Raw genomic sequence first — 13208 nt, 5'->3', positions numbered from 1 at the left:
CTTACATTTTTCTCCTTAAATATTTTGTGGCAGTTATTATTGACTGCCAAAGGGTGGACTGTCAAAGTCAGAAAAATGTCTTAATGCACACTGCCATATTTGCACCGCACACTGGTCCGTGCTGCGCGTGCGTACGCTCTCCCGTGGAAGCGCATACTCGCAATAGCGTGCACTCGCACGCGCAGTATGCGCATTTACGGTAGAGTTTATGTGATCGTAGCGTGCGACTCATTAGTTGCAAATGTTCACAATTAATGTAGTTTATAGATCATGATCCCTTTGATAGTTTCTGTAAGTTTGGTTAAAGTACAATGTCCCAGAGCTGAGGAATCCCTCCTTGTATCGTACGAAGGGTCTAACAGGAATCATACAGCAGTGTTTGGTACCCATCGGAAGAGTATTTAATTAGCAATATTCCGGTGTTGGTTTGGAGCGTATTAATCGCTCGTGCGAATAGTTATGGACATAAGAAGTTTATGTCCATTTCTATGATTTGCACATACTCAGGTATGCGGCGGGAAACCCAGTTTCCCACCCACCTGAGCTGTTGGAAATCGTCACAGCCCACCTGTATGAATCACCCTATGACCTTTTGTTATGATACAGGGCCGAATTCCTTCGGCCAATGGACAATGGGATTGTAGGACCAGGAGATTGCATTGTGTGTGGGGCATAAATAGGCAGGCCGACCACATCCAGCTCTCACTCTCTCATCAACGGTTATCTGCTGATAATCGGGAGCTGGATATCGAGGCGCAGGCGATCATACCCTTTGTGCGTAAGTTCTCTCCATAATCATTGTCTTTCTGCGAGCCAATATCTCTCTTTCTCTCTCTATCTCTCTCTCTCCTCCTTTCTCTTAAATACTTCGTAGTATTATTGTATTGTATTGCATTTAGGTCAGTGTAGTATTGTCTTTTTGTATTTATTGTTTAGTTCTGTGGTTAGGAGGTCTCTGTTATATTGTAGCGTATCATATGTACTGTTATCCCCTTTTACAAGTATATTAGATATAATACAGTTAATAGGCTTTGGAAACCTAAACCAGTATTAGTGTATTTACTATAGTGTTAAGTGTTCACTTGAGCGTCGGTGACGCTCAAGCAGTTTTGTAGGTAGTCAGGTTACACAAGGTTGCATTTACACCCTGTACTCACATTAAGGTATTCTGTGTGTTTCATCGGTATAAGGTTTAATATCAAGGTATAGTGTTGTGAGCGTCTGCACCGCTGGTGACCTCCTCGTGGTCTCTAGCGTATGCTACGTTACAGCGAATCTTTCCCCTAGACATAACCAATAACGTGTCCTGCGATCGCTGGGCCGTGAGCGAACGTGACGCTTGAGCGTCTCGCCTACGGCTGAGCGATCGTTACGCAAATAGCGTATCATTACGGTATTTCTTAAATAAACCGCGTACAGTGTTCTTAGCTTCATAAGGGTTGTTTATACGACAAAGGAATTTAGCATTGTCACCAACAACTGCAATGGATCAGTAGTGTGTATCGCTCTAGTAAGTACGGGAAAATAAGTGTGGGTTCCTTGGCATGTGAGTGGATGGTGTTGCACTGGCAGGCACCCGTTGTGTTGTTGGGTTTCTCCTCACAGGGTCCCATGTTGGAAGGTCGGCTCTGTACACTGAACTTGAGTGCTGTCCCTGGTGGCATCGGAGTGCGTCTGCAATAGTGGAGAAACAAGTTTTCGGCAAACCACTTTCTGGAGAGAATGTCATCTGACTTTTCTCGACCAATCAGAATGGTTGTTTTATCAGAGGTATTGAGCATAAAGTTCGTAGGATGGTTGAGCTGTGTACCTAGCATTCAGGATGGAAAATGATCAGTCCACTCAAATGACTTTTAGTGAGGATGGTGTCGTGTTAGGGAAAACTAAAAGCAGTGCTGCAATAAGGAAAGCACAAGGTACCCGGTTGTACATAGTAGTTCTATCTGGCTGGTATTTATTTAAATTCCAGGAAGTCCTCTGCAGCCCTACGTGGATTAAGTGTATAGTATATATATATATATATATACATATATATATACATACATATATATATATATATATATATATATATACACACACACAGAGAGAAGTAGTCAGATTTTATAGTTATATAGTGTAGGACCTGCATGAAGGTGGGGTACCTTGGATTGGTATGCAGGCTTCCGTGTATTGGCCAATCCACTAACTAAACCCCATCATTTATTTATTGAACTGTTGAGGATAAGTGAGCTTACTTTGGTGAGTGCTGGGTTTTTTGTTTGTATATATATATATATATATATATATGAAAAATGAAGTGCATAAGAGCGCCTAATAGTGTTAAATACTCCAAATATTTTTGTGTAACCAGTTCACCCCGTGAGGTGTGCAATGTGCAAGTTAAAAAAGGACAACTTAGCTTCCTTGAGGGCACCTTCAGTCTGATGACACTTTTAGAGCATGTAAATTAGAAAACAAGAAACATAGTGTGTACTGTTTCCTAAAAATACTTTTTACACAACACACAGAGCCCAAAATTAGGAACCTTGCTAGTCCCAATGTACATACAAGAGCTCAGCAAATTTATAAAACATAGACAAAGTTTAATACAAAAGGTCCTGAAGCCAATGCAGGTAGCACACGTACAAGATAAAAACAAGTAAACAGCTTATTTGTCCACAATTGAAAGTATCGGGTGAGCAGCAAATCCCAGTCCCGTAAACATATGTTAAAATGTCCTGAAGCAAATGCAGGTAGCACACGTACAAGATAAAAACATATAAACGGCTTATCTGTCCACTGTCGGAAGTAACGGGTGAGTAGCAAGTCCCAGTCCCAACGCGTTTCGTCCTGTAGCAAAGGACTTCATCAAGGGGATGCATGGTGGGAACAATGCAGGATATTTATGGTACTGGTAATTGATCACATGACAAATAGGAAGCAAAACATCACTTCCTGGGAATACTGAGATGAATAACCAAATGTTTAAAAAACTAGATGGAGTTTATATATTAAAATGCAACAACATCAGTTATTAATATTACAGTACAAGAGAGATGAAAATACAATGAAATTGGAGTTTAAAAGTTTTAAAACGGCACAGGAGCAGCCATGAACCGCATGTTGAACCGCACATGCGTCACTTCCGCCCGGCGCAGAGGAGAGCGGCATTGTGCCATGCGGCTGTGACACGCAGCGTGAACTGCATCACGTCACTTCCACCAGGCACTACGGAAAGCGACAGTGAAGATCTCAGCGGTGGCACGCAGTGTGAAACGCACTGCGTCACTTCCGTTAACCGGACGACAGAGATACAAAATCACTTCCGCTCCGGCTGGCTGAAAAGGGTTCACAGTGAAGTGGAAGGCATCTGTGTTTAGTTCCGGGGTTTTGACACGCACGGCCATCTTCATAGGCCTTTGCCTGGCAATTTCCTGCTTTTGACAGCGCCGTGGAACGCACGGACATTTTGAGAGAGTCTTATCATACATTCATGTATTAAACAGATGGAAGAAATGAGCGGACCTTTAAGTCTAAAATTGATTAAGAAGATGATTAATAATGCTAGTAACACTTGTATTAATAAATAGGATTATATAATATATTTTTAGAGAATTATTTCAATTAGATAAAAAGTATAGTGAATTATGATCTCAAAAAGTGAAAGTTAATCATCGTCAATGAAATAGTAATATGATATTGGGTGGACAGTGAAGTGCAATAAAAGTAGGGATGTGCACTTGAAATTTTTCGGGTTTTGGTTTTGGGTTCGGTTCCGCGGCCGTGTTTTGGGTTCGACCGCGTTTTGGCAAAACCTCACCGAATTTTTTTTGTCGGATTCGGGTGTGTTTTGGATTCGGGTTTTTTTTCAAAAAACACTAAAAAACAGCTTAAATCATAGAATTTGAGGGTCATTTTGATCCCAGAGTATTATTAACCTCAAAAACCATAATTTCCACTCATTTTCAGTCTATTCTGAATACCTCACACCTCACAATATTATTTTTAGTCCTAAAATTTGCACCGAGGTCGCTGGATGACTAAGCTAAGCGACCCTAGTGGCCGACACAAACACCTGGCCCATCTAGGAGTGGCACTGCAGTGTCACGCAGGATGGCCCTTCCAAAAAACACTCCCCAAACAGCACATGACGCAAAGAAGAAAAAAAGAGGCGCAACGAGGTAGCTGTGTGAGTAAGATAAGCGACCCTAGTGGCCGACACAAACACCTGGCCCATCTAGGAGTGGCACTGCAGTGTCACGCAGGATGGCCCTTCCAAAAAACACTCCCCAAACAGCACATGACGCAAAGAAGAAAAAAAGAGGCGCAATGAGGTAGCTGTGTGAGTAAGATAAGCGACCCTAGTGGCCGACACAAACACCTGGCCCATCTAGGAGTGGCACTGCAGTGTCACGCAGGATGGCCCTTCCAAAAAACACTCCCCAAACAGCACATGACGCAAATAAAAATGAAAGAAAAAAGAGGTGCAAGATGGAATTGTCCTTGGGCCCTCCCACCCACCCTTATGTTGTATAAACAGGACATGCACACTTTAACCAACCCATCATTTCAGTGACAGGGTCTGCCACACGACTGTGACTGAAATGACGGGTTGGTTTGGACCCCCACCGAAAAAGAAGCAATTAATCTCTCCTTGCACAAACTGGCTCTACAGAGGCAAGATGTCCACCTCATCATCATCCTCCGATATATCACCGTGTACATCCCGCTCCTCACAGATTATCAATTCGTCCCCACTGGAATCCACCATCTCAGCTCCCTGTGTACTTTGTGGAGGCAATTGCTGCTGGTCAATGTCTCCACGGAGGAATTGATTATAATTCATTTTAATGAACATCATCTTCTCCACATTTTCTGGAAGTAACCTCGTACGCAGATTGCTGACAAGGTGAGCGGCGGCACTAAACACTCTTTCGGAGTACACACTTGTGGGAGGGCAACTTAGGTAGAATAAAGCCAGTTTGTGCAAGGGCCTCCAAATTGCCTCTTTTTCCTGCCAGTATAAGTACGGACTGTCTGACGTGCCTACTTGGATGCGGTCACTCATATAATCCTCCACCATTCTTTCAATGGTGAGAGAATCATATGCAGTGACAGTAGACAACATGTCCGTAATCGTTGTCAGGTCCTTCAGTCCGGACCAGATGTCAGCATCAGCAGTCGCTCCAGACTGCCCTGCATCACCGCCAGCGGGTGGGCTCGGAATTCTGAGCCTTTTCCTCGCACCCCCAGTTGCGGGAGAATGTGAAGAAGGAGATGTTGACAGGTCGCGTTCCGCTTGACTTGACAATTTTGTCACCAGCAGGTCTTTGAACCCCAGCAGACTTGTGTCTGCCGGAAAGAGAGATCCAAGGAAGTTTTTAAATCTAGGATCGAGCACGGTGGCCAAAATGTAGTGCTCTGATTTCAACAGATTGACCACCCGTGAATCCTTGTTAAGCGAATTAAGGGCTCCATCCACAAGTCCCACATGCCTAGCGGAATCGCTCCCTTTTAGCTCCTCCTTCAATGCCTCCAGCTTCTTCTGCAAAAGCCTGATGAGGGGAATGACCTGACTCAGGCTGGCAGTGTCTGAACTGACTTCACGTGTGGCAAGTTCAAAAGGTTGCAGAACCTTGCACAACGTTGAAATCATTCTCCACTGCGCTTGAGACAGGTACATTCCACCTCCTATATCATGCTCAATTGTATAGGCTTGAATGGCCTTTTGCTGCTCCTCCAACCTCTGAAGCATATAGAGGGTTGAATTCCACCTCGTTACCACTTCTTGCTTCAGATGATGGCAGGGCAGGTTCAGGCGTTTTTGGTGGTGCTCCAGTCTTCTGTACGTGGTGCCTGTACGCCGAAAGTGTCCCGCAATTCTTCTGGCCACCGACAGCATCTCTTGCACGCCCCTGTCGTTTTAAAAAAAATTCTGCACCACCAAATTCAAGGTATGTGCAAAACATGGGACGTGCTGGAATTTGCCCATATTTAATGCACACACAATATTGCTGGCGTTGTCCGATGCCACAAATCCACAGGAGAGTCCAATTGGGGTAAGCCATTCCGCGATGATCTTCCTCAGTTGCCGTAAGAGGTTTTCAGCTGTGTGCGTATTCTGGAAACCGGTGATACAAAGCGTAGCCTGCCTAGGAAAGAGTTGGCGTTTGCGAGATGCTGCTACTGGTGCCGCTGCTGCTGTTCTTGCGGCGGGAGTCCATACATCTACCCAGTGGGCTGTCACAGTCATATAGTCCTGACCCTGCCCTGCTCCACTTGTCCACATGTCCGTGGTTAAGTGGACATTGGGTACAACTGCATTTTTTAGGACACTGGTGAGTCTTTTTCTGACGTCCGTGTACATTCTCGGTATCGCCTGCCTAGAGAAGTGGAACCTAGATGGTATTTGGTAACGGGGGCACACTGCCTCAAGAAATTGTCTAGTTCCCTGTGAACTAACGGCGGATACCGGACGCACGTCTAACACCAACATAGTTGTCAAGGCCTCAGTTATCCGCTTTGCAACAGGATGACTGCTGTGATATTTCATCTTCCTCGCAAAGGACTGTTGGACAGTCAATTGCTTGGTGGAAGTAGTAAAAGTGGGCTTACGACTTCCCCTCTGGGATGACCATCGACTCCCAGCAGCAACAACAGCAGCGCCAGCAGCAGTAGGCGTTACACGCAAGGATGCATCGGAGGAATCCCAGGCAGGAGAGGACTCGTCAGAATTGCCAGTGACATGGCATGCAGGACTATTGGCATTCCTGGGGAAGGAGGAAATTGACACTGAGGGAGTTGGTGGGGTGGTTTGCGTGAGCTTGGTTACAAGAGGAAGGGATTTACTGGTCAGTGGACTGCTTCCGCTGTCGCCCAAAGTTTTTGAACTTGTCACTGACTTTTCTCTGACGTCCTAAGTGGATGCTGGGGACTCCGTCAGGACCATGGGGAATAGCGGCTCCGCAGGAGACAGGGCACAAAAGTAAAAGCTTTAGGATCAGGTGGTGTGCACTGGCTCCTCCCCCTATGACCCTCCTCCAAGCCTCAGTTAGATTTTTGTGCCCGGCCGAGAAGGGTGCAATCTAGGTGGCTCTCCTAAAGAGCTGCTTAGAGTAAAAGTTTTGTTAGGTTTTTTTTTTATTTTCAGTGAGTCCTGCTGGCAACAGGCTCACTGCATCGAGGGACTTAGGGGAGAGAAGTGAACTCACCTGCGTGCAGGATGGATTGGCTTCTTAGGCTACTGGACACCATTAGCTCCAGAGGGAGTCGGAACACAGGTCTCACCCTGGGGTTCGTCCCGGAGCCGCGCCGCCGACCCCCTTGCAGATGCCGAAAAGTGAAGAGGTCCAGAAACCGGCGGCAGAAGACTTTTCAGTCTTCATAAGGTAGCGCACAGCACTGCAGCTGTGCGCCATTGTTGTCAGCACACTTCATAGCAGCGGTCACTGAGGGTGCAGGGCGCTGGGGGGGGCGCCCTGGGCAGCAATGATAGTACCTTATTCTGGCTAAAAATACATCACATATAGCCCCTGGGGGCTATATGGATGTATTTAACCCCTGCCAGGTCTCAGAAAAACGGGAGAAGAAGCCCGCCGAAAAGGGGGCGGGGCCTATTCTCCTCAGCACACAGCGCCATTTTCCCTCACAGAAATGCTGGTAAGGAGGCTCCCAGGCTCTCCCCTGCACTGCACTACAGAAACAGGGTTAAAACAGAGAGGGGGGGGGCACTTATTTGGCGATATGACTATATATATTAAAATGCTATAAGGGAAAAACACTTATATAAAGGTTGTCCCTGTATAATTATAGCGTTTTTGGTGTGTGCTGGCAAACTCTCCCTCTGTCTCCCCAAAGGGCTAGTGGGGTCCTGTCCTCTATCAGAGCATTCCCTGTGTGTGTGCTGTGTGTCGGTACGTGTGTGTCAACATGTATGAGGACGATGTTGGTGAGGAGGCGGAGCAATTGCCTGTAATGGTGATGTCACTCTCTAGGGAGTCGACACCGGAATGGATGGCTTATTTAAGGAATTACGTGATAATGTCAACACGCTGCAAGGTCGGTTGACGACATGAGACGGCCGGCAAACCAATTAGTACCTGTCCAGGCGTCTCAAACACCGTCAGGGGCGTTAAAACGTCCTTTTACCTCACTCGGTCGACACAGACACAGACACGGACACTGACTCCAGTGTCGACGGTGAAGAAACAAACGTATTTTCCATTTGGGCCACACGTTACTTGTTAAGGGCAATGAAGGAGATGTTACATATTTCTGATACTACAAGTACCACAAAAAAGGGTATTATGTGGAGTGTGAAAAAACTACATGTGGTTTTTCCTGAATCAGATAAATTAAATGAAGTGTGTGATGATACGTGGGTTTCCCCCGATAGAAAATTATTGGCGGTATACCCTTTCCCGCCAGAAGTTATGGCGCGTTGGGAAACACCCCTTAGGGTGGATAAGGCGCTCACACGCTTATCAAAACAAGTGGCGTTACCGTCTCCAGATACGGCCGCCCTCAAGGAGCCAACTGATAGGAGGCTGGAAAATATCCTAAAAAGTATATACACACATACTGGTGTTATACTGCGACCAGCGATCGCCTCAGCCTGGATGGGCAGCGCTGGGGTGGCTTGGTCGGATTCCCTGACTGGAAATATTGATACCCTTGACAGGGACAGTATTTTATTGACTATAGAGCATTTAAAGGATGCATTTCTATATATGCGAGATGCACAGAGGGATATTTGCACTCTGGCATCAAGAGTAAGTGCGATGTCCATATCTGCCAGAAGATGTTTATGGACACGACAGTGGTCAGGTGATGCAGATTCCAAACGGCACATGGAAGTATTGCCGTATAAAGGGGAGGAGTTATTTGGGGTCGGTCCATCGGACCTGGTGGCCACGGCAACAGCTGGAAAATCCACCTTTTTTACCCCAAGTCACATCTCAGCAGAAAAAGACATCGTCTTTTCAGCCTCAGTCCTTTCGTCCCCATAAGGGCAGGCGGGCAAAAGGCCAGTCATATCTGCCCAGGGATAGAGGTAAGGGAAGAAGACTGCAGCAGGCAGCCCATTCCCAGGAACAGAAGCCTTCCACCGCTTCTGCCAAGTCCTCAGCATGACGCTGGGGCCGTACAAACAGGTGCGGTGGGGGGTCGTCTCAAGAGTTTCAGCACGCAGTGGGCTCACTCGCAAGTGGACCCCTGGATCCTACAAGTAGTATCCCAGGGGTACAGATTGGAAATTCGAGACGTCTCCCCCTCGCAGGTTCCTGAAGTTTGCTTTACCAACGTCTCCCTCCGACAGGGAGGCAGTATTGGAAACAATTCACAAGCTGTATTCCCAGCAGGTGATAATCAAAGTACCCCTCCTACAACAAGGAAAGGGGTATTATTCCACACTATATTGTGGTACTGAAGCCAGACGGCTCGGTGAGACCTTTTCTAAATCTGAAATATTTGAACACTTACATACAAAGGTTCAAATCAAGATGGAGTCACTCAGAGCAGTGATAGCGAACCAGGAAGAAGGGGACTATATGGTGTCCCTGGACATCAAGGATGCTTACCTCCATGTCCCAATTTGCCCTTCTCACCAAGGGTACCTCAGGTTCGTGGTACAAAACTGTCACTATCAGTTTCAGACGCTGCCGTTTGGATTGTCCACGGCACCCCGGGTCTTTACCAAGGTAATGGCCGAAATGATGATTCTTCTTCAAAGAAAAGGCGTCTTAATTATCCCTTACTTGGACGATCTCCTGATAAGGGCAAGGTCCAGAGAACAGTTGGAGGTCGGAGTAGCACTATCTCAAGTAGTTCTACGACAGCACGGGTGGATTCTAAATATTCCAAAATCGCAGCTGTCTCCGACGACACGTCTGCTGTTCCTAGGGATGATTCTGGACACAGTCCAGAATAAGGTGTTTCTCCCGGAGGAGAAAGCCAGGGAGTTATCCGAGCTAGTCAGGAACCTCCTAAAACCAGGAAAAGTGTCAGTGCATCATTGCACAAGGGTCCTGGGAAAAATGGTGGCTTCTTACGAAGCGATTCCATTCGGCAGATTTCACGCAAGAACTTTTCAGTGGGATCTGCTGGAAATAACCCTGTCTCCAAGGACAAGGGTGTCTCTTCTGTGGTGGCTGCAGAGTGCTCATCTACTAAAGGGCCACAGATTCGGCATTCAGGACTGGGTCCTGGTGACCACGGATGCCAGCCTGAAAGGCTGGGGAGCAGTCACACAAGGAAAAAATTTCCAGGGAGTGTGATCAAGTCTGGAGACTTCTCTCCACATAAATATACTGGAGCTAAGAGCAATTTACAATGCTCTAAGCTTAGCAAGACCTCTGCTTCAAGGTCAGCCGGTATTGATCCAGTGGGACAACATCACGGCAGTCGCCCACGTAAACAGACAGGGCGGCACAAGAAGCAGGAGGACAATGGCAGAAACTGCAAGGATTCTTCGCTGGGCGGAAAATCATGTGATAGCACTGTCAGCAGTGTTCATTCCGGGAGTGGACAACTGGGAAGCAGACTTCCTCAGCACGACCTCCACCCGGGAGAGTGGGGACTTCATCGGGAAGTCTTCCACATGATTGTGAACCGTTGGGAAAGACCAAAGGTGGACATGATGGCGTCCCGCCTGAACAAAAAAACTGTACAGGTATTGCGCCAGGTCAAGAGACCCTCAGGCAATAGCTGTGGACGTTCTGGTAACACCGTGGGTGTACCAGTCGGTGTATGTGTTCCCTCCTCTGCTTCTCATACCTAAGGTACTGAGAATTATAAGACGTAGAGGAGTAAGAACTATACTCGTGGCTCCGGATTGGCCAAGAAGGACTTGGTACCCGGAACTTCAAGAGATGCTCACAGAGGACTCATGGCCTCTGCCGCTAAGAAGGGACTTGCTTCAGCAAGTACCATGTCTGTTCCAAGACTTACCGCGGCTGCGTTTGACGGCATGGCGGTTGAACGCCGGATCCTAAGGGAAAAAGGCATTCCGGAAGAGGTCATTCCTACCCTGGTCAAAGCCAGGAAGGAGGTGACCGCACAACATTATCACCACATGTGGCGAAAATATGTTGCGTGGTGTGAGGCCAGGAAGGCCCCACGAAGAAATTTCAACTCGGTCGATTCCTGCATTTCCTGCAAACAGGAGTGTCTATGGGCCTCAAATTGGGGTCCATTAAGGTTCAAATTTTGGCCCTGTCGATTTTCTTCCAGAAAGAATTGGCTTCAGTTCCTGAAGTCCAGAAGTTTGTCAAGGGAGTACTGCATATATAACCCCCTTTTGTGCCTCCAGTGGCACTGTGGGATCTCAACGTAGTTCTGGGATTCCTCAAATCACATTGGTTTAAACCGCTCAAATCTGTGGATTTGAAATATCTCACATGGAAAGTGACCATGATGTTGGCCCTGGCCTCGGCCAGGCGAGTGTCAGAATTGGCGGCTTTGTCTCACAAAAGCCCATATCTGATTGTCCATTCGGACAGGGCAGAGCTGCGGACTCGTCCCCAGTTTCTCCCTAAGGTGGTGTCAGCGTTTCACCTGAACCAGCTTATTGTGGTACCTGCGGCTACTAGGGACTTGGAGGACTCCAAGTTGCTAGATGTTGTCAGGGCCCTGAACATATAGGTTCCAGGACGGCTGGAGTCAGGAAAACTGACTTGCTGTTATCCTGTATGCACCCAACAAACTGGGTGCTCTTGCTTCTAAGCAAACGATTGCTAGTTGGATGTGTAGTACAATTCAACTTGCACATTCTGTGGCAGGCCTGCCACAGCCAAAATATGTAAATGCCCATTCCACAAGGAAGGTGGGCTCATCTTGGGCGGCTGCCCGAGGGGTCTCGGCTTTACAACTTTGCCGAGCTGCTACTTGGTCAGGGGCACACCCTGGCTGAGGAGGACCTGGAGTTCTCTCACTCGGTGCTGCAGAGTCATCCGCACTCTCCCGCCCGTTTGGGAGCTTTGGTATAATCCCCATGGTCCTGACGGAGTCCCCAGCATCCACTTAGGACGTCAGAGAAAATAAGAATTTACTTACCGATAATTCTATTTCTCGTAGTCCGTAGTGGATGCTGGGCGCCCATCCCAAGTGCGGATTGTCTGCAATACTTGTACATAGTTATTGTTACAAAAATCGGGTTATTATTGTTGTGAGCCATCTTTTCAGAGGCTCCGCTGTTATCATGCTGTTAACTGGGTTCAGATCACAGGTTGTACAGTGTGATTGGTGTGGCTGGTATGAGTCTTACCCGGGATTCAAAATCCTTCCTTATTGTGTACGCTCGTCCGGGCACAGTATCCTAACTGAGGCTTGGAGGAGGGTCATAGGGGGAGGAGCCAGTGCACACCACCTGATCCTAAAGCTTTTACTTTTGTGCCCTGTCTCCTGCGGAGCCGCTATTCCCCATGGTCCTGACGGAGTCCCCAGCATCCACTACGGACTACGAGAAATAGAATTATCGGTAAGTAAATTCTTATTATTATGAATGCGCTGCAGGTGACGTATAAGGGAGGATGTTCCGAGGTGGTTAACGTCCTTACCCCTACTTATTACAGCTTGACAAAGGCAACACACGGCTTGACAAATGTTGTCCGCATTTCTGGTGAAATACTTCCACACCGAAGAGCTGATTTTTTTGGTATTTTCACCAGGCATGTCAACGGCCCTATTCCTCCCACGGACAACAGGTGTCTCCCCGGGTGCCTGACTTAAACAAACCACCTCACCATCAGAATCCTCCTTGTCAATTTCCTCCCCAGCGCCAGCAACACCCATATCCTCCTCATCCTGGTGTACTTCAACACTGACATCTTCAATCTGACTATCAGGAACTGGACTGCGGGTGCTCCTTCCAGCACTTGCAGGGGGCGTGCAAATGGTGGAAGGCGCATGCTCTTAACGTCCAGTGTTGGGAAGGTCAGGCATCGCAACCGACACAATTGGACTCTCCTTGTGGATTTGGGATTTCGAAGAACGCACAGTTCTTTGCGGTGCTTTTGCCAGCTTGAGTCTTTTCAGTTTTCTAGCGAGAGGCTGAGTGCTTCCATCCTCATGTGAAGCTGAACCACTAGCCATGAACATAGGCCAGGGCCTCAGCCGTTCCTTGCCACTCCGTGTGGTAAATGGCATATTGGCAAGTTTACGCTTCTCCGACGACAATTTTATTTTAGATTTTGGAGTCCTTTTTTTACTGATATTTGGTGTTTTGGATTTTA

Source organism: Pseudophryne corroboree, chromosome 8 (assembly GCF_028390025.1).
Source record: "Pseudophryne corroboree isolate aPseCor3 chromosome 8, aPseCor3.hap2, whole genome shotgun sequence".
Lineage (NCBI taxonomy): Eukaryota > Metazoa > Chordata > Amphibia > Anura > Myobatrachidae > Pseudophryne > Pseudophryne corroboree.
The sequence above is the reverse complement of the archived record's forward strand: the minus strand, read 5'-3'. Positions refer to the sequence as shown.